The sequence below is a fragment of the Pseudopodoces humilis genome, chromosome 2, assembly GCF_049639895.1.
Source record: "Pseudopodoces humilis isolate 2021_Gansu_Grassland_sample_001 chromosome 2, ASM4963989v1, whole genome shotgun sequence".
Taxonomy (NCBI): Eukaryota; Metazoa; Chordata; class Aves; order Passeriformes; family Paridae; genus Pseudopodoces; species Pseudopodoces humilis.
In genome coordinates this window covers 84,544,207-84,570,638 of record NC_142201.1, presented here as the reverse complement: position 1 = coordinate 84,570,638, position 26,432 = coordinate 84,544,207, and the positions used below count along the sequence as shown (strand labels likewise).

General features: G+C 44.9%; 1 long non-coding RNA gene across 2 annotated transcripts; it reads left to right on the top strand.

Moving 5' to 3' along the window:
- Positions 1-2,132: 2,132 nt before the first annotated feature.
- Positions 2,133-22,251, top strand: LOC148184899 (uncharacterized). Of its 2 annotated transcripts, none has more exons than XR_015772033.1 (3): positions 2,133-2,267; positions 7,421-7,528; positions 20,314-22,251. It is a non-coding gene; the product is annotated as an uncharacterized LOC148184899 (long non-coding RNA). The 2 variants fall into 2 exon arrangements; XR_015772034.1 differs by lacking the exon at positions 20,314-22,251 and adding an exon at positions 8,268-8,449.
- The last annotated feature ends 4,181 nt before the right edge of the window (positions 22,252-26,432 follow it).

The window sequence follows — 26,432 nt, the reverse complement described above, 5'->3', positions numbered from 1 at the left end:
AATGTCAGCAGACCCCTAGTCTCTACCAGCAGAATGGGTTGTAAAGTGCATCTTTGCCATTCTCCATCTTCCCTCTGGAGATGGAGGATATTCTTTTCCCTCCATTGGTTTGCTGGGAAACCAGTTTATTTTACAATTTATCACCAGTTTTGAGATTTTTTGCTCATACTTTTATTTGTATCAGCCTGTGATGTCACATTGCAAAAAAAAAAAAATAACATTGTCTCTTGGAGGCACTGTGGGGAGAATCTCAGTGGCCCATGGGTATTTGTACACAGAAACTTGTTTCCCGTTCTTCAGGGCTCTGCTTGTTACCACCATGAGGCCTTTGACCCAACGCGATTTATTTCTTAAAATGGCCTCTTACAGTGTTTCAGTCCCAAACATAGCTCTGAACTTGCCACTGGCATCAATTACAGGTTGGGTCACACTTCCAGTTCATTGTCCCTTTGTGAGCCCTGAATGAACCAGGAGTATCCAGACAGCGTGATGTTCCCTGGTAGATGGATTTAAGTGTGATGGAAGACCTGCATTCAAGTTATATTACAGCACAGAGGGATAAGCTTGAACAGAAAGGAGGAATGTCAAGTCCAGACAGAAATGCTGGATCAAATCCTGCAGGTGATGAGGATTTACACCCCCAGAGGATTTACATCCACTGTGGGCACAGCTCAGCCCAGGTGCAGTAGTGTGTGGTTCTGCATCAGAGTCAAGACATCATCTGTGCTCTTTGGGTGTTTCTCCACTCATTTCAGTGGGGTTTAGATCATCATGGATTTAAAACTTCATATTTCTCACTTCTGATAGAGCTCACCTGTGGACTCTTAACATGCTCCTTGGAGAAGGTATCTTCCTTCCCCTTCTCTTTTCATTCATGCCCTTTCCAGCTTTCTGCCCAACTCCTTTACCCCAGCCTGGGAATGTCAGTGTGCAGGAGAAGGACACCTTGGGACACTTCAGCTGAATGTGACTGAAACTTTCCAGATTCAGAAAGAACATTCATGGATATTTCTCACTCATGCCACAAACAGTGAAATGGATAAAAATCCCCTCTGATTTCTTTTACTTTACTATTTTTTAACCAGTTGGAAAGCCACTTACACTTTGGGAATTCTCATCAGACATTTCAAATGCTATGAAAAAATGAAAAAAAAACAAACCACCATAAAACTCAAAATAAACAAACAAAAAACAACCTAACAAACCAAACCCAAACAAAAATACTGCAGCTTTTGGGGATGTTCTCCTCCTTCTGTACCTCCAGTTCCCTTGGGTTCTGTGTTCCCATCCCTACCTTGAAGAAAAATCTCAGCACCAGTTTAATGCAATTGAAAAGACCTTGACACTGGAGGAAAGTCATACTTAGGAAAGGGTCATAAAGGCAAGAAGAGGGACAGCAGCTTGATCTTTTTTCAGTTTTCATCTCTTCTTTTGTAAAAGCCTCATTCAAAGGATCATAGAACACTTTGGATTGGAAGGGACCTTAAAGACCATCTTGTTCCAGCCCCATTACCACAGGCAGGGACACCTTCCAAGAGACTAGAATTTGCCCAAGCCAGTTTGACAATAAACCGCAGCATAACAGGATTTAAAATGCCACTGTAATAACAGCAACAACATAATTGCCTTTGTTCATCATAAAGGGCCTTTTAGCTAGTTTTATTAAAGCTCTTGGGCTTAGGTGCTGATAAATTAGCATAAATTGCCATCTTATTAATGGCTCCCACTCTAATCTTCCTTGTGATGAGAAAGATTGGGGTGAAAAGTCTCAGCAGAAGTTGCATTTTCTGGCAGGTTGTTTTATTATTATTATTATTGTGTAGGTTAGTTTTTATTATTATGTGATTCATTTTTGGGGGTTGTTGCTTTTTTTTTTTTGTTGTTCTGTCTAATTGTAATTAACTAACAGTTGAGAAAGTCAGCCTTGCTGCATCACCCACAATTGCTGGGGTCCAGGCTGCAGCTGTAATTTAGAGGGCTGGAATAATCACATAATTACTCTGCAGTGATTATAGGAGGCTTGCATGGTCAGTGGATAAGAGAGATTAAATGGCAGTGGGAAAAAAGAGGCAGACATATGTTGCTAGTTAAGTTAACTGCTTTATATTAATCCTGGCCTGCCCAGGGAAAGTGTCACACTCCTGCCAGAGGATGGGATGCACAAAATCTTTGCCCAGACTGTGGGGAGCACAGAGGCCTCATGCCCCAGTTCCATTGAGTGGAAAGATTAATTTTCATTGAGGAAAATGGAAGATTAACTCCTGGAGGTAATCTGCTTTTCCTTACTCTGGCCTTGCTTACGTGGCAGTTTATGTGCAGTTTTGTTGAGAGGGCACCTTAACCTCGTTGGCTGCAGCAGGAATTGAGTCACACCTGTCTGGAGCAAGGTCTGGTGTAGCTTTTGGCCTAAGAATACCTCAAGGTGTGCCTGGGAGACAGGGGGTCTTGATAACCAAATCATATTGCTTTTCTTTGTTAAAACAAGATACTTTAAATCGGGTCTGAATGCTTAACAAGGCAGGTTGGAGGGGCTTAAGTTAAGTGGTGTTTTTCCCAGATTATTCGCCAAGCAAAAAGAAGAAACATGTTGCTTATTCTCCATTAAAAGTAAGCCTTAAAATCACAGTTTTTGTTAGTGAAAATAAAGGAGACTGGTGAGATTATAACAGGATGCTGCAGCCCTCTTTTCCACATGAGAAACTGTTAGGAATCTTTGTTCCCACCTCGACTGGGCAAAAGGGACTAGCAAAGCAAGGAGCAGTGTGGGATCATTGTTCCCCTTCACTAGCCCTGGGGCTCATACATAGTGCTGACCCTGCACAGAAACACATGTATTTAACAAGTGTGTGGTCAGATTATGTCCAAGGTGGCCATGGGCTTCACAGGGCATTTTTGGGCACGACCCTGGAGCTGTATTCCCCAGGTATTCCTGGGTGCTGCAGGGCGACAGAGAATAAAATAGAATATTTCAGTTGGAAGAGACCTACAGGAATGCTCTAAGTCCATCTGTCTGACTGCTTAAGGATGGCCAAGTTAAAACACCCCATAAGGACACAGTTCAAAGGCCTCTCAAATGCTGAGGGGAACATCTGTACGATACCTTAACATATGAAGGATCCCATCCCTGCTCCCAAGCTTCTCTGCTTGTGGTATGATTTTCAGAAGGGTAAATCTACTCATAGAAGTGTCCAGAAGTGCTGCCACTGGGGATGACCTGGAAAAACTGATGACTTCTGTGCATGAAGACAGTGCTTGGCTGAGAGCAGGACATTCCAGACTCCAAGCAGAGGTGACTGCTGTTGGCAAAGACCTCATTTCCCAGGGGTTGGCTTTCTTTATTCCCCTAAAAGCTTGGATTAAAAAAAACCTTCCAATGAGATACAAAACCTGCTTTAAAACAGTGCTGGATGGGGTCCCTTGGTGGGGAAGGGGGCTGTCTGAAATCTGCTTCCCAAACACCGCTGCGTTATCAGTTGTACAGGTGCGGTGTACACGAGGGTAATGAAGACAGGATAGGAGGGGATTAGTAGGACATTGCAAACAAGTTTGTGCTAAGTGGCTTAGGATTCATCCTGTCCTGCTTCTAAATACTGACTTCTGCTGCTTTCACCTTCCAAAACACATAAACTGTGTTGATTTTGATTAGTAAATGAATTCATACAGATAAGCTTCAGCCATTTGTTAACAGCAAGATGTGCCCCACCACCTTGTCTTTGACATTCAAAACTGGGATCGTGGTGTTTTCGTGCAGGGTGTCCATTTATCTGAACTGCCAAACACAGCCCCATCCATGCTATGACAGTGTGCAGCACATTTAACCCTTCCTAAAATCAGTCCTAAGTCTTATAAGTACTCATTCTTCTGAGCCTTGACAACCAACATGGCATTACAGTGCAGAAAAAGATGGAGAGTACTGAAGAGTCCTTTGGTTCCCATTGCCCTGTCTCTCTATCTGCAGATCCTCTGTCCCCATTTAGGTCTGGAGTAACTAAAAATAGAAAAATAGCTACATATAGCTGTTCTAGAAGAACAGAAGAAATAACTAACAACAGAAGCCAATTAATGCTCTGCTGACACAGTTCACATGGGGGAAACAGCCTTTCTCCAGGATGAGTCAGGTTCTTGGCTTTGGCTTTCATTGAGTTTCTTACAACTGTCTTCAATAAGAAGGGGCTGTTGCATCACATCTAATATTTAATGGGAAGCTTGAAAATATTCCTAAACTCCATGTCACCCTTCTGCATATTCTGGGTCCTGCTTGATTTGATTGTCCAAATCTACCAAAATTCTCAGCCACAGAGTAGATTCAGAAGCAATTTAAAAGATCATTACCTCTAATTTGTTTTTAATTCCTGTCTCTGAAACCCAGAGAGCTGCTAGCAGTTTCAGAGTGATTATGGGGGTTTGCTCCTGGTAAGTAAAACTCCTTGGAAGAAGGCAGAAACTTTGCAGGGTGTGGGGGGCATTTCATGCTGTCACTTCCAGGTTGACTCCTTGCAGCATCCCAAACAGGTTCTCTCTGTGCAAGAGAGCCTGGCAGCAGCCATCAGTCTATGAGTGAGGAACTTGGGCTTTTCCCCACTTTACTAGGACACTTGGGGCCTGTGAGTTTTTCTAGCTTTAGCATTAAGGTATCTGGTTGCTTTTATGTCCTGACATAGGCTTTTGCCACCTTTTTGTCCAGTGTGTGGTAAGGCAATGTGCAGTGACAAACAGGAGGGAGTCTACTTGAGAAAACCTTCCTCTTCTGATCTCGAACTTGGGTTGCTTCCCTTTTATACTTGTTCTTGTGCAGAGCAGGGGACTTTTTCTCCTGCAGTAAACCAATACCTTTATGCTCCTAAAACACATCAGCGTCCAGCCTGCCCTGTGCCAAGGGTAACACCACCATCACCAGACCCAAAACTTGTCCATCGCACAAGACCATGGCAAGAGCACCCAGACCTGTCCCATCCCCATAAACAATGGTTGCAGTCGATCCCTGCTCACACACAGAGCTGTTCTCATGCGTGTAGATGGGGTATGAGCCCCCAGAGGATGCCATGAGCTGTGCAGCCACAGTGGGTGGTGGGGCAGCTCTCACATCTCTCCCCTCTCACAGACCACTGCTCACCCAGCAAAATCCATCAGACTCTGTGTCCACCTCTGCGGTGCCATCGGGTGGCTCCAGGAGATTGGACACAGCAAATGTCACTGATTGTGGGCTGGTGGAGCCAGAACGGGAGGAAACATCGTTGCAATAAGAGAGCAGGAGCTGCAATAAATGGGGAAATGTGTGGCTTTCCCGATAAAACGCTGCCTCCTCAGCTCTCTGTACCACTTTTTCAGGTGCTAACAGGCACATCCACCCGCATGTTTAAACTCCAAACCAACTTCTTAGCAAACCTCCCCACTCACCATAAAGCTGCAGATGGTGACATCAGTTCATGTTCCCTGTGAGGTGATTATTTCTGGGCTAAAATACCGAATCCAGCGCATTCTCTGGAGGATGCCCTGGCGTCAGGGCTGCCCACTCCAGGAGGTGGCAGCCTCGCACAGCGCTGGGTTCTCGTGCGCTCGACTGAGATCACCCGGCTATTCGGAAAGGGCGTAAAATATTTATCTGCAGATGTATTTGGAACTGATTCCCCACCACCACATCTTTGTATCTGAACGATCTCCTTCTACCCTTGCCGGCATGGCAGTTTTCCAGAGAAATGAGATTTGGCAATCCTGTCTATGATCGGTCTTAAGCAGGGTTGTGGGGTTTTTTTTAGTTTTGTTTGTTTGTTTGGGTTTTTGTTTGTTTATTTTGGTTTTTTTGTTGCATAGTGGAAAAAAATTAAACAAAATTACAGCTAAAGGCTTTAAAGGTAACCCAAGGTTTCTGGTACATAGAAATCATTAAAATCCAGCATGTTTTACAGCAGAAAAGGTGAAGTGAATTTGCAGAGTGTGTATTTTTCCCTTCCCTGTGCTCATATTAAAGCTTGCTCATAATATTGAATGAGCCTTTGGCCAGAGACGTGCCGAGCCTTGCCCCTGTTGATCAACAGGGATTCAAAAAGGACACCTGGGACGGCTCGTGCCGAGGTAATGAAACAGGAATCTGAGGGCTCTGGAGAGCAATTTGGAAAGTTTCTTTTCTTATTGCTATGGCTGGGGCAGGCTTTTCCCCAAATTTAGTATTCTGTCCGGGAGAATATAAAATAATGAGACTCCTGCTGCTTCCTAGGGGAAACCCTTGAATTGCCTTGGAGATATCACTGTCAACCTGTGTTTTTTTCTGTCTAAAGCTGACCTGAAAAAAGGAGCAAAGAAGAAAGCAGGGGAAACATAAGCCTCTTTTAATGCTTTCTGGTTGCCAAAAATTACTTTTATATTGTTTTTCTTGGTTTTTTTTTGGGGGGGAAGTTGTTTTTTCATTCATTTTACATAAGAAACACCAAGTTTAGGGAGTTTATTACTGAAAACATTTCTCTTTGTAAAATGAGAAGAATAGGGTATTAGTCACAGTGTGCTCTCAAGGTCTCTGCAATCGATGGGGAAGGGATGCTATGAGGCTGAAAAAACACAGGGTGTTTCACTGTTGTCCATTGAAAGGATCAAAAGCTGTCACAGTAAAAAAAAGAGAGAGCAGCTGCTGGAGCAGTCAGGGGGGAGAATCTGGCTGTGAGATATGGGGTTTACAACAGGCTACCTTTAGGGCATGAGGAATGCAAATGCCAAGGAGTTCCACCAACATGTTCCTTGCAAGTCAGGAGGAGGAAAACCAGAGTGCTCCATGCAGAGCCCTGGAAAAAGCTGCCAAGAAAGAGAGTCAGTAAGGAGAGATCCATTGCTGTTTCAGCTTGCTTTTAGCAGCTCTAAAACTGCCCTGATGCTGAACATGGACCTATTGTGTCTGGTGTTGCCCCTTAGGCTCTCACTGCCGGCTGCAATCTCTGATGGTCCCCCAGGAAACCCATTATTCCACACATTTATGACACATTGGGGGCTGCTCTGCAGAGCAGAGCTCTGGCTGGCTGCAGCTGGGCTGGCAGACAAGGTGAGAAGGGCAGATGTGCCACTAGAGTGGCTCTTTTATGGGGCCCTGTGTGCAAATTACACCTGTCACACAGCCACTCCAGCTCTGAGGGATAAATGTGAGCAACCAACTCTCTTAGCAAGTTAAGCGAGATGGGGAGCTGGGCTAATCATAGAATGGTTTGGGTTGGAAAAAGCCTTTAAAGGTCAACTTGCCCAACTGCCCTGCAATGAGCAGGGACAGCTTCCATTAGATCAGGCTTCTCAAAGCCCTGTCCAGCCCAGTGTTGAACACTTCCAGGCATGGGGTGTCCACCACATCTCTTGGGGGCCTATGCCAATGTTTTATCACCCACATCATAGAAAATATCTCACTTAAAGCAGTGGCTCAGCTCATTGCATAATTTTCTTCCAGTCATTTGAGTGGTGGTGCCTGGGTGTTGCTCGTGTTTCACTTTGGCTGGATCTGAAGGTTCAGACACTTGGAGCTGCAGGAAGTGCCACCCAAACTTCACTGCTTTTGGTAAGCTGGTCCTGAGATTTGGGGTGGCAGAAAGTGTGCTGGGGGCACTGGCCAGCTGTGGGGCAACAGAAATGAGCAGTGACTTCAAAGCTGCTTGGGAGGTTGGATCATAGTAGCCACAGGGGTGAGCCAACAGACAATGAGAAAAGTTAAGAACAGAGTTTGCAAACAGTGCTGGGAATTCAGTGAAGGAAAATCCAAGGATGAATCCTTGGTGAGAGCTGCTTCCCAGTCTCTATCTCTCTGGATACAGGTGACCTAGTCCACTTCCACCCTGTTGGAATGTAACAGTGGCTGTGCAGCTTGTGGAGGGTGTGCCAGCCTTCTGCTGGGTATCTGTCTTTGTTAGGGCTGGTCCAGAGCTGGCATGTCTGTCATCACCCTGGACCCTTCCTGAGCTGCTCTTTTGTTCACTGGAGCAAAAAACCAGCTCTCATGTGAGGGGCTGAGCAGCTGAGGCCACCACCTGAAAATAAAAGGCCACAGGGATAAAGGAGAGCTGGCGGAGCCCCTTTTCACTCAAAGGAGAATAAACATATGGAATAGGTTAATGTGTGAGGTGGCTGAAGCCATGCTATAAATAAGTTCGGGAGGCATGTCGGCAGGCTGCTGGAAAAAAGCCATACGGTGGGGAGGAAGGGATTGTGGATATTGGGATGGGGGTGAAGGGACCCAAAAGATAAGCTTATGATAAAGGGAAAATAAGATGGAGAAGTAGTCTGGTCTCTTCTCCTTCCAGCTGTGCTGTGAGTTGGAGGAAAGAGCTGTTTCTGATCCACATGCTGTGACTGGTCTGTTCAGCATAAGGAGGGTTTTGCCCATAAAACTGGAGAGTGCTGAAGAGAGTCGGCAGCATGGTGTAAGAAATTGGGTGTTACGTGCCTCTGGTTCTGGAGGTGCTCTAAAGGGTGGATGTGTGGGTTTGGAGGCTTGTATTGATCAGAAATACATCTGGAGGGGGGGGATGTCTCCAGACAGAATCTTGCTGAGAGGGGATAGGGTGAGGGTATGGGGGAAGGACCTCAGCTCTGCAGTGGCAAAGTGCAGAGACCCCTCTGTAAAGCCTCCTCTGCAATGAAGCATGAAGAGGTCATGTTGTCATTGAGAGAGAGGAGATACTCTGCAATGGTGTCTGGGGCTGGTGGAGACATGGAGGTCCAACACTGCTGAGAAAGATCAGAACCTACTCCTGCCTCAGCCCCTAATAACATTAATTTCTCAATGTCATCAACAGACACTGGGAGAAAAGAGTATTCAAGTAAACTACTTGGGTGTAGTGGATGGTTTTTGGTTGCCTTGGCCAAGCAGCTCTTTAGGAATTAAAATGTGACCCAAGTCCACCAAAGCCATCCAGCTCCAAGATTACATAAAATGTTTTATTTTCTATGTAACAGACCTCTTTAAAAACTCTGCACTGGAAAATCCCATCACTTAAACGGGAAATGTGTCCCAGGCTTTGCAAAGGAAGATATTTCTAAAATCCTCAAATGAACAAGCATCCCCTGGCCAAACAGAGTAAACATCCTATGCTGTGGTACTTGCAGATCCAACCAAACTGATTATACCAGCTATAGCAGCCACTTTTTTGGCTGCCAAGGTGGGAAATGAGCTGGGAATTTCCAGAGTGAGAAGCCAAGGTTTGATAAACTGGATTTTTAAGTGATGTTAATGGTGAGTTGCACTTCCAGGCAATGCAGCTGATGGGTTTTAGGCATTTTATCCTGACAACAGGCTCCTGATGTCTGCTCTGACTTACTGGAGCCTGGCATCCTTCACAACAGGAAGGAGACATTAGAGCCCCTGAGTTGCTTTCTTTGAAGATCAAACTCTTCTGCTACCCAAGTGAACGCTGAATCCATCTGTCTTGTAAAGGTGACAGAGCATCTGTTCTGGATTTTGGGTTGGGACTTCCCTCCCCAGCTGGGCTGTAACAGGCCTTTCTGAGATTTCAGACAAAAGTTTTGGGATGCTGTTTCAAGTCTGATAGCTACCACTGGAGCAGTGTGACCTGAGGGGCAATGTGCCTGTTGAGAATTGGGGGTGAAAATTGAGGCATTGCAGGAACATTTATGGCAATAATGGAATTGTAGAATTGCTTAGGCTGGAAAAGACTCCATGATGATTGAGTCCAACCATTAACCCAGAAAAGCCAGGACCATGTCCCTAAGCACCACATTTTCCTGCCTTTTGAATACCTTCAGGGATGGTGACTTCACCACTGCCCTGGGCATCCTGTTCCAATGACTGGTCCCTGTGAATGCTGAAATGCCTGGGTACCTATGTGTGGCTCGTGTGAGTCACCATATTTTGTGACTTCCAAAATTCCAGTTAAACCGAAATGCAGGCACATAAGTCCCTTTGCAGATCTGGGCCTTGGAGCAAATGTTTTAGTTCAAACTTTTCCCTACAAATGTACAGAAAGTAACCTAATATGATGTTAGCCTATAGACATCACAGCCCGATGAAAGCATCATCAGATGGTTCCTCAGAGTTAATTCATCCATTCATTATTAATGTGTGCCTGGAATTTCAATTTACTCTCATTAAAACGTGATTGATGGTAAAGATACAGCACGTAACAGTCACACTGCACCAGTTCTTTCTTTGCACTCAGCAGAAAAACCCAAGAGCTGCTTCATGAGCAAAATTTTGATTTGCTTTCTGTGGAGAAAAAGTTGGACTTTTCTGGTCTCTCTATGGTAGTTGCTTTTCCTTTGTCTCTTTCATACTTCATTGCTATGCTGTAAATTGGGACAACCAGAAAGAAATGAAGAGCAAACATAGGAAATGCCACTACTGCTCTTGCAGCTTTAATGCAGGCACAGTAAAAAGGTTCTCAAGGGGGTGACACTGGTGCCCATTCCTGGAGCTGGTGATGGGGCCCTGTTAAACAGGGCAGTGCCACCATGCCAGAGCATCAGAGCAGTGTCATCCTGGCACACGGTCACTGCCACCCTCATCCACCTCCTCCTCTGAATGTGGGTGACAATTTCCTGTGTAGCCTGGCCAGGCTCCAAGCTATGCTCTGAGCCAAACCCTGGCCTGCAGTCATACAGGAGTTAAAGCCTCATTAGTTTCTTATTCCCATGTCAGCAGGCTGTTAGCAGGCTCTGAATTGGCCAGCTGGTTTCTGGAGAAGAGCCAACCTGCAGCAGCACGGGCTCAGTCCCTGCAGCAGGCACTGCTGCTGCTGGAGAGATGCATTTTGCATGCATCCCATGACACTGGCCCCAGTTCTTCTTCTTTCAGGGGATCCCTCTTGAATGAAGTTTTGTAGTTGATGGTGCCAGAACTTCCAAGACAGACTCTGCTGTAGACCCAGGCTCCTCAGAAAATATTTCTCCACCAGCTACTTTTCATCTCTTCCCTGCTCTCCAAATTCCTGGGTGTCTTGATCCAGAAAAAGCTTTTCTTGATTGCTTGGTTCCCCAGAGAGCTGTCTGTAACCCTGTGTGTTGTGTTGGATGGTGCTCTCCTCTGTGAAGCAAACATCTAAAGAGCTGGCTACCCTTTCATCTCTTGAGCCAAATTTTCAATGCTAAGTCAGAGTCAGCAGGGTCTAACCTGGTCTTCAGATCTTCTTCTGGACAGCTCCAGCCTTAGCCTGCAAAGAGCTGCTCTTTTCATCTGGCACTAGGCACAAAATCCACTGGCAAGAGATTTTCTTCCCTTGGATGCGCGTGCGGGAAGCACTGTTGCAAATCATGCTTAAAATTCAAGCTGGGCAGAAAAGCTTTGAAATGCCTTTAAAAGGCTGAGCAAAACATTTATGTATGGCTGTGTAACCTATCCCTGAAGAAGGGAGAAAGAGAACTGCTGGTGGCCCACCACGATTGGGGTTTTTTTCACTTATTCCCTCTTGATCTCGTTCATACCTTTTTTTTATTTTTATTTTTTTCCCCCTATTCTTAGATCTCTCTGGTAATATGGTCCATATGTTTATTCTCCTTCCAGGGAAAGCAATGCCAGCATTCACATTGCACACTTCTACACTGCCATGTTTTCCTAATGTGCAGAGGTTTGTTAGGAGGAATTTCAAGGCTTTCCATGATTTCCAAAGTTGGCAATTAGATCACTGCCTCCCCCCTGCCTCTTGCAGTGAAAATAAACTCCCATTTCCTTTACTTTCCCTCATACCAATGCCCAGGAATTTCTGAATGTTTTGTGACTTCTTCAAAGCTTTGTTCCTCTGGGTAACTGCAGAGTATCCAAGACAAGGTCATGGATTACATGCTCGGGTCTCTAGCTGAGATGTAGCCATTCCTCTGCAAAGCAAAACCTCTTCTTGCCCCTGATTTCCACACTGCAGCTTGAGACCTTCTTAGCTGCTTTCTTTTCCGCAGCATTGCAGAAGTGGAAGGTTTCCTACCCTGGGAAATGAAAGGCTTTTGATGGCACATGAAGAACATGGGTCCTTTATTTTGCTCTTTCTCTGTTGTCTTTCTGTTTCCCAGTGGCTCAGGAGGAGATGTGATTTCTAAGCATCCTCTGGTCCTCTGCGTACATCTCGTGGGCAAGGTGGTGGTGGGTTTGATAAGGATGGGAAATTGCAGATTCAGAAATTGAGGGGCATTTTTCCAGGCTGATTGACCATTTTTTGAATAACATCAGGTCCCTCATTCAGGCAAAATTTCAGCTCAGGATAGCAAGATTTTGCATAATTAGATTCCACCATGTCCCACTTACATTTAAGAGATGGACTCTGCAATGGTATGAGCTTACAAGGGAGATTCTGGGAGTTTCAAGGCTTTCAGTGCTGCCTTCTGAAAAGCTGTGAGAGCTTGGCAGAGATTACATCAAACTTACCTCCAGGAAAATAAAAAAATACAGACTGTAGGAGCTAAGCAGTTAAACAGGAGGAGAGAATCCAGGGCATGTTCACGAGGAAGTTTTGCAAATCCCAGTTAGAAAATCTCAGTAATATTTTGGGGTAGGTGAAACAGAGACACAATAGGAAGAAAATATCCCATGTACTGTGGAGAAAGCATTCCTAGCCAGAAACCTTGAGCTGAGGGGATCAAGTATAGTGTTTTTTTCAAAGAAAGAAGAAAGTGCTGCTGAAAGCAAAGATATCAACAGTGTGTCTGAGTAGCCCTATGGAATGCTGTCCATTTATGCCAATAAATTTGAACAAAGAGAAATTTCACCAGCAAGTGGCACTTTTTCCAGACCTGTGCTGTCAGGCAGGAAGCTCGATACAGATTTGAGTTGTTTGAGGTCTGAAACTGACTCATTCAAAGACCTAATGGCCTTCCTGTCAGATTCTTTAAATGACAAAATTCAAATCTTCTCACTATTGGCTGTGACTTCAGTTATGCCAAAATTTAATTGTTTCTTCAGGCTTTTTATGTGAGTTATCACAGTCTGAGGTGGGAGCATTATCCCTGTGCCTTCATTCTCAAGAACTGACACTTCTTTCTTTAACAAAAGAAGAGGATGCGAAGTTGGGAATGTGATGAGCCCTATGATTAGGGGACAATTTCTGTCCTGGTTCAGAAGGTGTTTGATGGTTGCATTGGGCTCCTTAATTGTTTAGAGGTAGATAGTAAATGTAGAGTTTTCTCTTTCCTTGTTGAGTGTAGGAGCTCTGAGATCAGGACAAAATTATTTCAACATCTTGATGTTTTCTTTTATATATGATAATGAACTTTCATCTCATACAAGTTAAGGCCACATGACCAAAAATCTGTGATGTATTTTCTTCTCCTCAAGTGATGACAGTAACCAAACCAACCATGTGTTGGGTATAGCATAACACTGAGAACCAGCATGCAATGACATTGCCTGGTTTGCTATTTCAATGGAAATTCTGTTTGAGGCCCTTAGAAGGTCTTCACCTTTTCTCTCATGTACATTCTGTCTGACAGTAATATATCTGTACCATTTCTATGTTTAAGAAGCCTCTACTAAGGTAGTCCCAAACTCTTTGGGCAACAAGATAATGAAGGATCCTGTGTAGCATTTATTTTACACTATACCTGAGCATTTGTTTAAGCCATCAGGCAAAAGGATTTTTGTCTGACTTGAAGAAAACTGAGAAAAGCCAGCTTTTGTGTTTCAGGTGGATTCTAAAGTTGTTAAAAATATTTGCTGACCTCAGAAAAATGGAGTTCTTTTGCATTGCAATGAGTCTTCAAACCAAGCAACAGAAGAAGTGGGGAGATTTGGCTTGAGCTGTTACAAAGGAATCAGGCTTGGACCTCTAGATTACCCATTTATTGGAACTGATTTCCCAGAAGGTGGGCTTTTCTCTGAATTACACAAGGAGATACGCCCTGGCTTGCACCTTCACTTCCAGAAAGAGTCTGGAAAGATCCTGTTTCCAAAAGTACTGAAGGAAGCTCTGGATGCTTAGCCCTATACCTGATTTTATACTCTAGGAATGTTTTAAACTCCTCACAGACATTTTATATTCATGGAATGTGAGTTTTCTGTGATACAGGTCTGGGAGAATATTGATTTTGTACCACGCTCCACAAAGTTGCACTTGTGCACTACGTAGAGGAAAAGCCCTGGATTAAAGCTGCTGTAAGAAAATTCAGTCATGCAGCTCATGTTTGTGGACTTGTATAGATTATGGCCATGCTTTATCTCCTGGATTAAAGCCTTCTTCCTTGGCTGGAGAGCTGGCTGCACAGGGACACACAGGGCACGTGGGAATGCACAATCTCTGCCAACTCATTTTGGTGCTGTCTCACCACAGTCCACTCTGCCTTCACACACCAGACTATCTGAGTGTAGGAAAAGTCACCTGCCAAGGGAAGAGAAATCTAACCCAACATGAAGACACAGATGCCTCCTTGGAGCATACCAAGGAAGCTGTCCAAGGCTGCCCTCTAATTTTGGATCTTGGTGTGCAACTGCACATCTCATTTCTGGCAAGTGAAGAAGCTCTCTTTAGGTCTAGATGTCAGTGGCACAAGTCTGAATACCTTGGATATCTGTTTCCATTTGTCTGGAGAAGCGGATGAAAATCTGAAACAATACCTGCTGATTGTCAAATCTGAATGAAGTTGCTGGGGGTGGGAAGAAAAAGTGGGGAGAAGAAATCTACTGCTGCTTTTGCCCATGTTTTATCTTTGGCACTTGTCTATTTGGTAAAATGATCAGCTGCCTGGGCATCTGCCTGTTGCTTAGCAGCAGAACTGCTCTGCTGATGCTCTGGAGAACTTCATCTGGGGACATGTCAGAGGAAAGAACTGGTCCATTATTGCTTTCAAACAGCAGATTTCTTTTTTTCTTTATTCATGACTTAGAACAGCAAGTAATTTACAGAGAAAATACCTTGTTCTTCAGCAATTTAGTTTAAGGATGTATAGGAAGAATCTGTATGTCTTCTTTAGTGCTTTATGTACTCCATGTACTTTAGAACTCTTAATAATTCTCTAATACTCATGAATTTTTTGTTATTCATGGAATTTATCTGGGTCTTCTTGCTGCCAGTGCTATCATGGGTGAGCGTTTGCTCATTGAATAAGACGTATGTGTTGTTCTGTTTGTTGATAGCATCGTGAATCAATAGCTGTCAGGGTATAGTAGATAATTTGTACCTTGCATTATTACTTGGGAGAAGGAGGGGAGGCGTTCAGGAAGTCAGAGAACACAATAAATAAGTAGTCACATGGGTATTTGTTTTGTTCTGCATTGGCTCCCAGCTAAGCCAGAGGTAAGACTTTATGGTTTTCAGTGCAGCACTGGGTGACTGGCCATGAGAATGGCACAGGAGAAACAGTCCAGAGGTACACGCTGGCTCTTGGTGCAGTGCGTGCTCACTCACACTATTGTCCCGTTCCTGAGCATACCAGAACTGACATGTGCACTTCACTGTTTGTGAACCCCTTTCTGCCTCTGCACAGCCTTGGTCAGCCAAGCCCCATTTCAGAAGGCACAGCTGGATCCAGAGGGGCAGCAGCTGAGGAAGCTGATGTTTGAGCAGATGATGTACAGTGCCTAGCTTGGAGAAGACACATGACAGCATAGGACAGGAACAGGAACCCAGCCTCTGCACAAGTGGCCAACTCCTTACAAACAGCACTGGAATCATGTCCTGTGAGCTCTGCTCTACCGTCTCCTTTTGGAAAACCTCATCCAGCTTCATCCAGTCGTCCAGTCCAGTGCAGCTGCTGTACTTTCTGCCTTCAGATTCCTGTTGGCTGGTCTCAACATGAGAGAGGCTCTCCCATAAGGTCCTGTGCCCAGGACTGGACTTGCAGAGTCCACCACTGCACTAAGCTACCTCTGACTCCTGCTGGTGCTGAGCACGTGCTAGCCTGTGGTGTTTTCCTGCAGCTCAGCTTCCTCTTGTTGCAGCTCAGTGCCAGAAGAATTAGGAAATTCAGTGACAGAATCACAGCATCATTAAGGTTGGAAAAAATCCCTAAGCTCATTGAGTCCAGCCATTAATCTAACAGTACCCTGTTGCACAGCTAAACCAGGGAGGTTGTCAACCACATTTGCCTCAGGGACCAAAGGTTGCTGAGAAACTCTGGCCCAAGCCCAGCCTCTCTTCTGCACTGCAATCCTGTTGCAAGCAGCCAAAATCTGCCTATCAGGTTCCCTGCTGTCTCCCATCCCTGTTTCCTATCTACTCTCTTCATGTGATGTTCTTCCCCAGAGCAAAGCTTTACAGGCTGCCTCTGTGCAATCCCACCACTAATCCAGGAGCCAGTGCCAGCCCTGTGCTCCAGGTTACACCTGTCACAATGCACCTCCTGCTGCTATTCTGCAGAGGAGGAGTCCCCCAGCCTTCTTTCTTCAGCTTCACTTTTTGAATGCATGACCCAATCTAATAATTTTTTTGGCTCTGATGGCCAGAACACACCTTCATGTTGGACCTGGTGCAGCAGAGCAAATAAATGGAGGATGAATTTAGACCTGGAATGCAGCAAACAGGGTGGATGGACGTTGGCTTTCTTACCCAATTAGTCTGGGATGTGTTGGCACCTGTTCAAGCACTTTCTTGCTCAACCTGGACATTCCTATCTACTTCTGTAACGTTAGCGGGTAATGTTGTGCGGCACCAAGGACAAATTCAAGGTGCAAGTGATTCCTGTGATGTAAAGAGGTATTTAGAACTTCTGGCACTAGATCTGTCTGATGGCGCCCGTTTGAGTTGAGTCTATTGCTGTACACCAAAGCTCACCTCTTCCAGCTGGCACAGCGAGATCTGGCTGCGTTTCGTCTGCTTTGCACCTCATCAGCAGCGAGGATGATGCTGGAACCAATTTAGGTGGTGATGTGGTAGACAGTGCGTGAGGCAGAGCAGGATGTTGGGAGTGGCTCTGCATCTGTCTCCCATCATGGGGTCTGGCTGGGATTTTTCGCCTGGCTGTGGGAAGAACAAATCTTAACGAGTGAGGAGCACATGCACCCGCAACGCACAGTTGTGCCTGGGATTGCAGCTGAGGAGGGAGCAGCCTTTAATAAGCAAGGTTATGGCATTAGTTTGGGTGTTGCAAGATCTGGGCTCTTCTGCTGGGCCTGTGTCACTCGTGAGATTTGGATCTGTTTTTTCAACCCAGCACAGCCTTAAGCTCTTCCACAGTTGTTAAAATGCACAAAAATGGTCTTGATGGGGTGTGGTGCAGTTTAGCATTTGGAAAGAAGTGTGAGGCTGGTTTATTGGTGAAAGGAGCCTTAGAAAATTCAAAGCATTGTTCTGACCCTTATTCTTGGAGTAGTTGAGGTTGGAAGGGAGCAGCAGTCACCTGTCGAACCCCTCACATTCAAAGCAGGCTAGTGCTTCTTGTACTGCTGGCTTCCAGCACTGTCTTTACTGGTTGTGCAAGGCCAAGTGAATTTTTATTTTTTTTTAATACTGTTTCTTTACAAAATTTCTTCCATTGTTTGTCTGATCTGTATATCTTCTGAGTTTGAAAGAGTTGTTTGGGCTGAATGGTGCCAAAATGGGGAGTGGAGCCTTTCCTTTGCACTCCCTCTGCACCATGGACAAGTGCCTGGAAAACAGTCTGATTCACAGCAGATTTCAATCCTGTGGATCCCCAGAGGGATCCTCTGTTTATATCTGATGGCTCTGGTGCATAAAGGAAATTACACTGCAGGCACAGAAATGTTTGAGTGATACGAGGGCCTGTTCCTAAACTGGAGCAGATGCCACCCATTTGGCTCTGCCACAAGACTCTGGGCTATCAGCAGCCTTGGTTGAACACATGGATGCTGAGCAGCTCCACTGTCCCAGAAGGAGAGCAGGAGTGAGCAGCTGAAGGAGGGCATACCAATAGCCTCCCTGTTCACCTCAGCCACGTCCCCAGCACAGCTGCAAGCCTTGGCTTGCAAGAGGAGCTGTTGAAGAGTGCCCTTGGTTTGAGAGGCTTGGAGCAGGGCTTAACCCTCCTTTTCACATCTGTGCTTCCTGGGTTTTGGAAACTTTCCTCCAAACCACAGCCCTCTTGGAAGGTCTCAGACATTCCTTCACCCCTGGTTTAAATAATAATGCAACTTTTTCCGGTAGTTATCTGTCTCCTTCCCAGAGCCTCAGCAACAGGGCACAGAGCTTATGTCTGCCTCACGTGGGCAGGCATCCTTTTCTAATTTTTTTGCAAAGTATGAAAGGCTAACAGAAGAAAGCTGGTTGCTATCTGTGCCGCTGCTTAATCCTCAGTCTCCAATTCCCGCTATCAGCACTATCAGGGAGACTTTTCTCTCTGCCACCGTGTTGCAGAACTGCAGATAACATAATCCTAAATCCCAGGTAAAATTTTGACCCTTCCGCCGTGCAGCTTTATTTTTGAAAGCAAAGTCTCTTGCATCAGATGAATCACTGCTGGTAATATTCTCCTTCAGCCTATATTGCCTTAGCATCAAACCAAGCCCCATGTGCTTTCTGCTGTCTTATTTTCTGAAACTATTTTCAGTTTTCATTTGAAAATATCTTTTAATGTGGCCTTGAATGTAAGACCTTCTGGGAAGAGGAATCAAAAAAATTCCATGATGCATCTTTCCCTCCTGAAAAGCTTTGATTTATGGCTAAGAAGAATTATTCTTGCTGCCCATAAAGTAATTTTTCCAGCATGTTGGCTACAGACCGGGTAAGATTACTTCCAAATCCAGATAGCTGTGGATTTATCAAGCCATCTGAAATGCACATACACATGCACATATGTTTAAAAATATCCCTTGGGGCATTTTTTTTTTTTCTTTTTCTGTTACATAGAACAAATTCAATCAAATTCATTAAGTTGCCTTGGTTTATTACCAATGGAGTTGAGACTGGGCTATGTTCCAGGGACTGCATCTGTGCAGGTATTATTACCATGATCACCTGCACTTGTCATAGACCAGATTTTTTCTCTGTGTGCTAATTACAACCATAATGTGTGCTTTAGTTGCAAACAATAATGTCTTATAGGAACATACTTTCATTTTTAACTGCATTACAGTAAAAGCACATGATTCATGATGGCATTTTTTGGAAAATCCCAAAGTGGTTGGAGTCTAAGTAGCATGGGAAGATATGATGAGCCAGCCTCCAGGTTCCTGTGGGTGCTCTAGATATGCCAGTTCAGGGACACACAGTGGGTCCACGTTGTGGTTAATGCACTAAGTAGAAAGAGTATGTGGAGGCCTTTTTCCAGGCAATGAGCAGCTACAGCACTGAGTTTTCATGGAAGCAGCTGTGACCCTGCCATCTCCAGCCATGAAGGCTTGCTAGGTATTCATAAGCAGTACTGGCTTTTATGTGGATGTGGGTTAAAACCTTTTGCTGACATCTTTATGGTGTGTTTAATTCTGCTCCAAGATTAGGAAACTTTTATTTTTGTCCAAACATCAAGTTATCATGGCCACTTGGCAGTGTGACTGCAGAGGCAGGAACTGGAGGGAAATGCTGGCACATCACAGACTGGAGAATAAGAATTTTGCAAGCACGCTGTCTCCTCTGAACCTCACTGGTCCTAAGTTGCTGCTCCTTAAACAAGTTCATGCCGTCTGTGCCTGTGCTACGTTGTGGGCTACAAGGAGCAGATCCAGGCTGCCATGGTTAATCCTGCAGGTGCCAATGGCACCTTCCAGTGCATGTCCTGACCCATGTGATATCTGCTGTACCAAAAAAGAGGGCAAACCAACCATGCAACCTTACCTAAGTTAGCTTGGATTGCATGTGCAGAGTTTGACATGTAAATTAGAAAGCCAATTATAGGGAAAACCTGGCTCTGTATTCCTTAATGTGACCACAAGCTGCTGATAGGGTGTGGTGTCCCATGCATGCTATGGTGTCCAAAGGCACCTTCTGCTCCTGCACCTTCCCAGACTCAGTGGCTGCTGGAAATCCTCCCTGAGCCCTGAGCCAGTTCCATAAAATGGGAGCAAAATTCGGCTGCTTTAGGAAAAGCCACCCCAAATTGCTTCTGCATCCCTAAAATCTCACCTTCTTGACATGAAATGCTTACTCACACAGTTTGAGGGCCTCCTCACTGTCAAGTCAAATAAAGCACCAGAACTGTAGCCATGATTTTCTGAACTTACTTGGAAAATTTCTATTTTTGGGCACCTGACTTGGTGTGGTCCTCTGGCATCTAAAAGATGTGCTGTGGTCCTCTTTGACACATGTCAGATTGCTCACATGAAGACCCCTAAAACTTTCCAGTGACAGGAAGATCTTCCTGCCTTCTTCTCTCTGTAAAAATAGTTTGTTACTAAATACGTCATATGTGATTATAAAACTTCCCACCTTCTGTTTTGGGTCTTTCAGGTTTGAACTAAAACAAGCCACACACAACAGTGTCTCTTTGGGGCTTCATACTTAAATGTTATTTTTTTCCCCCTAGAGTAACAGAAGAAGAATAGGCAGTGACAACTGATGGAAGAGGAATTTGAGCATCTGGAACAGGGTAAAATCCAAGAAAACAGTGAACTCTGCTAGATTTTCTCCCAGCCCTGGATTCTGAATAGTTTTTCCATGCCACAAAAACCCTCATGGAAGGGAGATGCTTTTCTCCCTGTTCAGCTGTAACAAAAAGCATGCTGTGAATCAAAGGTGCTCTCAAGAGCATCTGGAAATATTTCCCACACCAAGCAGGGACTTGTGAATGCTTTGCAGCATCCCCACCACAAAAAAAAAAAAAAAAAAAAAAAAAAAAAAAGAAAAAGAAAGAAAAGTGGGTGAAAGAAAATGCATCTAGGACATTTTCAGAGTTGTGGGGGCAGCACGTGGAAGAAACAAGGGCTGGATGTTGGTCAGCAGCTGTTACCCCATGGTGAGACCAGTGTACTCTGCTGTGAATGCAGCTCCATTGGTCCTGGGCAGTTGCTTGACTCTGTGATGGGTCACACAGGGCTTGTTTCCAGCTATCCTGGTGCCTTTTCCAATGGGAACAACATGGTTAAGAGCAAAGCTTGGTCTGTGGAACCCCCTGGTTCCCACCTGTGGGGCAGTGTCCTGACTGGCAGTGGGGGGCACCCCCCAGGTTCGTAGTTACTGTTGAGTCCAATTGCTGGGGCACATTTCTGTGATGCTCTTTTGTTGGCAATACCTGACTGTGGCCATTTCACAAAGTAAACAACATCCTGAAGCAGTGGGGAGGATCCCTTTGGTGGGTCTGGTACACAGAGTCACCCCCTTCCGTATCCAAACCATTTCTGCTACAGGCAAGTGCCCCTTTGAACTGAAGATGCAGTGATATATCCTGGGACTGTGTTGCTTCTCCCAGGGACATGAGGAGGGGTCCTAATCTCTCATCTGACCCTCTTATTTTAATGGGGGGGAGGCTTTATAGCCAGTGTGAAACTGAAAGAATTTACTTTTCAGTTGATGTGCTCTGACACGTATTTTCTACATGATCTTGGCCAGTTATTTGCGCTCTCAGTGTTCCAGTTTCCCATGAGAATACTGAGATTTCTCTTACCTTGAGGCTGTATTCCTTAATGTCAGGTAGGGGCTAGGGGAGCACAGGGGAGAGGGATGCTACATGACTTGGCACCTACGTGTGCTAGAAACAGCTCTCAGCAAAAGGCCTCTCCCTTTCTCTTCTGTTCCTCACTGGTGATGCCTCCTGTGTAGCCAGTTCTGGTTGCAATGGGTTTCTAAGAGCTTGTAGATATGGGCTTCTAAAGATGCCAGTTTTCCAGGCTGAGATAGCCATCAGAAGACACATAACTTTGACTGCAGGCTCACCAGTGGGTCACAAATCCCATCTGCGAGGGCATGGTTAACTCACCCCAGCTGCCAGTGCTGTCTGGTGCTCCAATTCTTCCACCTGCTGCTCCTCTAAGCAGGGTTGGTTGGGTCTATTGCTCTGTCATGGATTGTGTCAAGTAATGGACATGGAAGGGATTTTTTATGGCTTGTTACATGAAGAAAGGCTGAGATTTTCTGAGGCTAAGAGAGAAAAGCTTCTGCAATTAAATGGATGCTGTTCAGCACAGGCTGTTCACTTTTGCGGGTTTCCTAGTGGTAAACTCCCAGCAAAAGCCTTGGAGAGTGATACGCGGAGAATACATAAAGACTTAATATGGCAGAGAAGAAAATCAGAAATTTTTCTCATGCGTGTGTCTGTCTGTTGAGACATATTTATTATCAGTTTCATATAATTTTATATTTTCCAATGTATTTCAGATATATGGTATGATATAAAAATACAGGGTCTCACGACAGTGTTATAATTGATTGGAAATTACCAGCTGGGAAATTTGTCTTCTGCAATATATAACACAATGGAAGCATGTTGTATTAAAAAAAACCAAACAAACCATCTTATATTTAAAAAAAAATAAAAAAAAAAAAGAAAAAGAAATACTTGTCATAAGCAATCTGTTTCCCAGGAACATTCTCGATACAAAGTGGAGATTTATAAACCCTGCAGTGTGTGCAGAGAAAATGGATGAAAACATGAGCCGCTGGTTGGCGTTAAACTGCAGTGGCATTCCCGCAGCTCTCTGCGTCCAAGCCATGTGTACAGCATGGATTGCTTCCAGCCGGGAACCCAGCAGCGCTGCTGTCCTCCTTCCCAAAACTTGGGAAGACTGCACTTCCCTGGTGGGGTTTGCATGGGTACAGGACAGATGTTTGCTAGTCAGCAATTGGCCTTGCTAAGCTTTGGACGTGATTCTGGACCTTTTCTTTTTTCCTTTTCCCCTCAGAGACAGGGAAATAAATTGCTTTAGTTCAGCCGGGGATGCGAAGAGCTGCTCTTCATCATGGAAGAAGTAGACGTTTGCATTTTTTGTGAAGGTAACTAGATTTTTTTGAATAACATGTACTTGGGAATTCAATTCCTGCTTTTGTGCCAAATAACCAGACATCTGTCAATTGATATAAAACTGGATGTATTTGAGTTAATAAGTAGCAGGCTGTTGTTGTTAGGACCCGCCACCCAGAGAAGCCGTGGCAAATGCTATGCATTTGGCTATTGATGACTGTTGATCCTTGTGCCAATAGCAATAATAAGGCTAACCAAACTGGCTCATGGAAAGATGAAAAAATCCCCAGACTTTCATCCCAGGCTTGGAAACAGGCAAATGTTGTGAGAATCTACCATTCTCACATTAGCCAACACACAGAGGGATGTGGAATAAGAGTGTAAAGGGCCAGAAGTGATGAAAAACATACTTCACATTACAGTTCTGTGAAAAATTGCTTCCAGGAATGTGGTGGTGGGAGCAATGGGCTCACTGACCTGATCAGTGATGGCTCACATGAGTAGCAGCCGGGGGCTTGGCTGGGGCAGGGATGTAAACCTGCTTGTCTTGGCCTGAACAGATCAGTGCTGGTGGATTCCATTCACAAAAGGAGGAATACCTCATATTTTAATGCAGTGGGTAGCCTGATGCAGGAGTCCTATTTTATGGCATCCTTGAACTGTCTGTTTTTCCTAGCCTCATAACCATCTGGTAGTCATTAATATCCCCTTGGAAAGCCAGGAATTTCTTTTCCCCCCAAAGACACGTAACTTTCCATGCTTCCTTGACTCTTCACAGAGCCTCCAGGAAAATCTCTCCCATCTACTTGCTAAAAAACTGTTTTTAGGGCATAGATTTACTGCTGAAGAATATTTCAAGCTTTTCCTTTCCATGCAGGCATCTTCCGAGGCCACATTCCCAGTCTGTTTTCTTGGGTGGGATAATGGCCAAGGAGATGTTGGTGAGGGAGAGACTCATGGCAGCCAAAAGCAGCCACCATCTGAGCTCAGCTTCACCTCCTTCATAGCCAGCAAAGAGAAACAGAAAATTCCAGAGTGGGAAGCACCTGCCCTAATGTAGCTATCTGTCTTGGGATGAGATGGATCCCAGCCCTATTGCTCTGGATTCACTTTAATGGGAGACTATCACAATTAGTGGGATGGATGGCAATGCTTTGGAGCCTAATGGTGGACAGGATGGACACCTCTTTTGATCACTTGTGTTGGAGGAGAAGCTGCTTCTACTACATGTGACAGGCCTGAAAAGGATCGCTGACAGCTTTGGCTTCAAGTCGGCATGAAAATCTATCTGTTCTCCTGGATAGCTGGTGGCACAGTGACCTCAAGGCTGGAACAAAATCCTGACACAAAATAAATACCTAAAAATGGGCAGAGACGGATTTATGGGACTGAGAGTGGATTCACTCAGTCCTTTTTGAATATACTAAAAATAAGCACAAACACTAATGGCCTCTTTAATGGTTAGAAAGATACTAATGTTAATGGACTTCTTCCTATCCACTCTCTGCCTAAAACGTGTTTGGTGTCATTGGCCAAAGTCAGACAATATCACCGAAGCTAATTCTGTCTGAGTTAATGAGCAACACGGGCACTCCTCTAGGGATTTCAGGTGGCACAGCTGTAAAATATTTAGTGAGATAAGGACTGATACTGTTTCAAAATAGTCCAAAGAAACACATCAATTCCAATTTTTGAAACGCTAGGACTATGTTCTCTGCATACTGCTGTGCTTTCTGTCCCTGCTTTTTCTACAGAAATAGCCAGGGAGCAGGGCAGGGTGGAGGTGGGGAGGAGGGGAAAGGAAAAAACCCACTAAAGGCAAATGTGGGAGATTTTGATGTATCTATATAAACCTGTATTTTTTCCACTTCAGCTCCTCATTTTTACTTTTTTATTTTTTTTTCCCAGAAGATGGAAAATTTTGTTGTTGCAATTTATAATCTTCCAGTATCACCTTTTGCACGAAACTGGGGAAGGTGGAGGGAAGATGGGGAATGCATTTCTGGTAATATCCAGCTGCTTTTGTTAGATCACACGCTAATTCCCAACCTTTGTATTCCGCAGCCTTATTTACATTACATTATCATTACATTTATGGGCCTCTCTGAGTTCTCAGTCACTTTGGGGAGCTCTCTAAATTTGCCTTTCATCACGTATTAATGAAGTGTTAATAGCTCACCCCAGCCATTTTTGAGCAAACACCATGTGATGCGTTTCTGTTGTGCTTTGTTAATTCACGGCCGGTGGGGACGAGGCATCTGCCACCTCCCCGGTAATTTCTCCTTCCCCTGCTTGCTTTGCTCGCACCTGACATCCCCGCCCTTCCGAGGCCAGCGTGGACCTCTCTGCACACAGCTGAACTCCTGGAGCTCTGTGCACCACGTCTGGTGGCAGAGCACACGAGAACGAGGAAAAGTCACTGAAAATTGGGCGGTTTCTGGGGGCCGGTCCTGGGCAGGAGATCTGCTGGGTGTCTGCACATCTGGCAGCTGGTTTGCTCCAGAAAACAGGCACAGCAAGGGGAGAGGTAAGGGTGGTTGATGACCTCTTGCTGCCCAAATTGGTAAGACAGGAGGTCTGAGCCTGTGCCACGCTCCCCAGCGCACACAGGGATTTGGGGGTTTTGACTTGCCTGTTGCTGCCTGTGCTTCAGAGTTAATTCTGACAGTGTTTGTGTCTGGTTATTGATTTCTGGTGAGTTCTTCCATCCAAACAAGAGGATGTTTTTGTTTTTTTTTAAAGGATCTGTGTAAAAACCTGAAAATGTACAATCATGAACAGCTTAATTTGTCTTTGCCCTTTTTTTTTGGTTTTTTTTTTGTTTTTTGTTTTTTTTGTTTTTTTTTTTTTTGTTTTTCCAAAATGAGCAAGTTGCAGCTTGAGGGAGGGGAAATCCAACCCTTTATTTTGCCAATCCCCACTATGAGGGAGTGTTTCATCAGCTTTTTTCTTAGGTCGTCAGGAACCACACATTTTCCATATTCCCTTCTGTGTTGCCTCTTGTGCATTTTCTTACCTTGTCTTTTTGTTTTGTCTTCAGCTGCTGCTGGACACCTTCCACCCTGACCTGGCAGCGCTCAGATTGCTGCTCCTGAAATACAGAGAGGAATAAAATCTGATGCTCTGGGGGATGTTCTCCTGGGCATCATGCTAAGCTCTAGCAGGATCAGACTGTTGCATTGATGCAAGTGATGGGAAAAGGCGCAGTGATGTATTTTAAATCACTTTCCGGAAGAGCGTATTGACAGGTCCTTAATAAATGCTAAGTAAATGAATATTCCAGAGGTCATTGCTGTGTGAGAGAGGGGGTGATAAGCCCTCTGAAGAAGGTTTTAGTGTCCCCAAACCACCCTTCCTGCCAAGGCAGCAGGGCAGGGCAGCAGGGGGGCTGTGGTGGGGATAATGCAGAGTCTGGTGGTGCCTGACGAGCCCTGATCTCTTGAAAGGTGGCGGGGAAACATCACCTTCTGCACGAGAGACCTCGTCACTAATTCAGTGTTCCCAGTAGCCAGGGATGACATTTGCAGCCCCCTGCAAAGGACAGGGACGTGCTTCTTGCAGCCTTTGCAGCCTGGGCCACACTGTGTGGCAAGATCCACCACAAAGCCCAGCTGTGGGGATGCTGTAGCTTTTAAACATATTCAAGAAGCACAGTGCCTCCTTTTTTTTAATGCACCTCCCATTAATTCTCTAGGATATGTGATAGGATGCGACCCTCTTACCGCTGACCTTTTAATAACAATAAAATC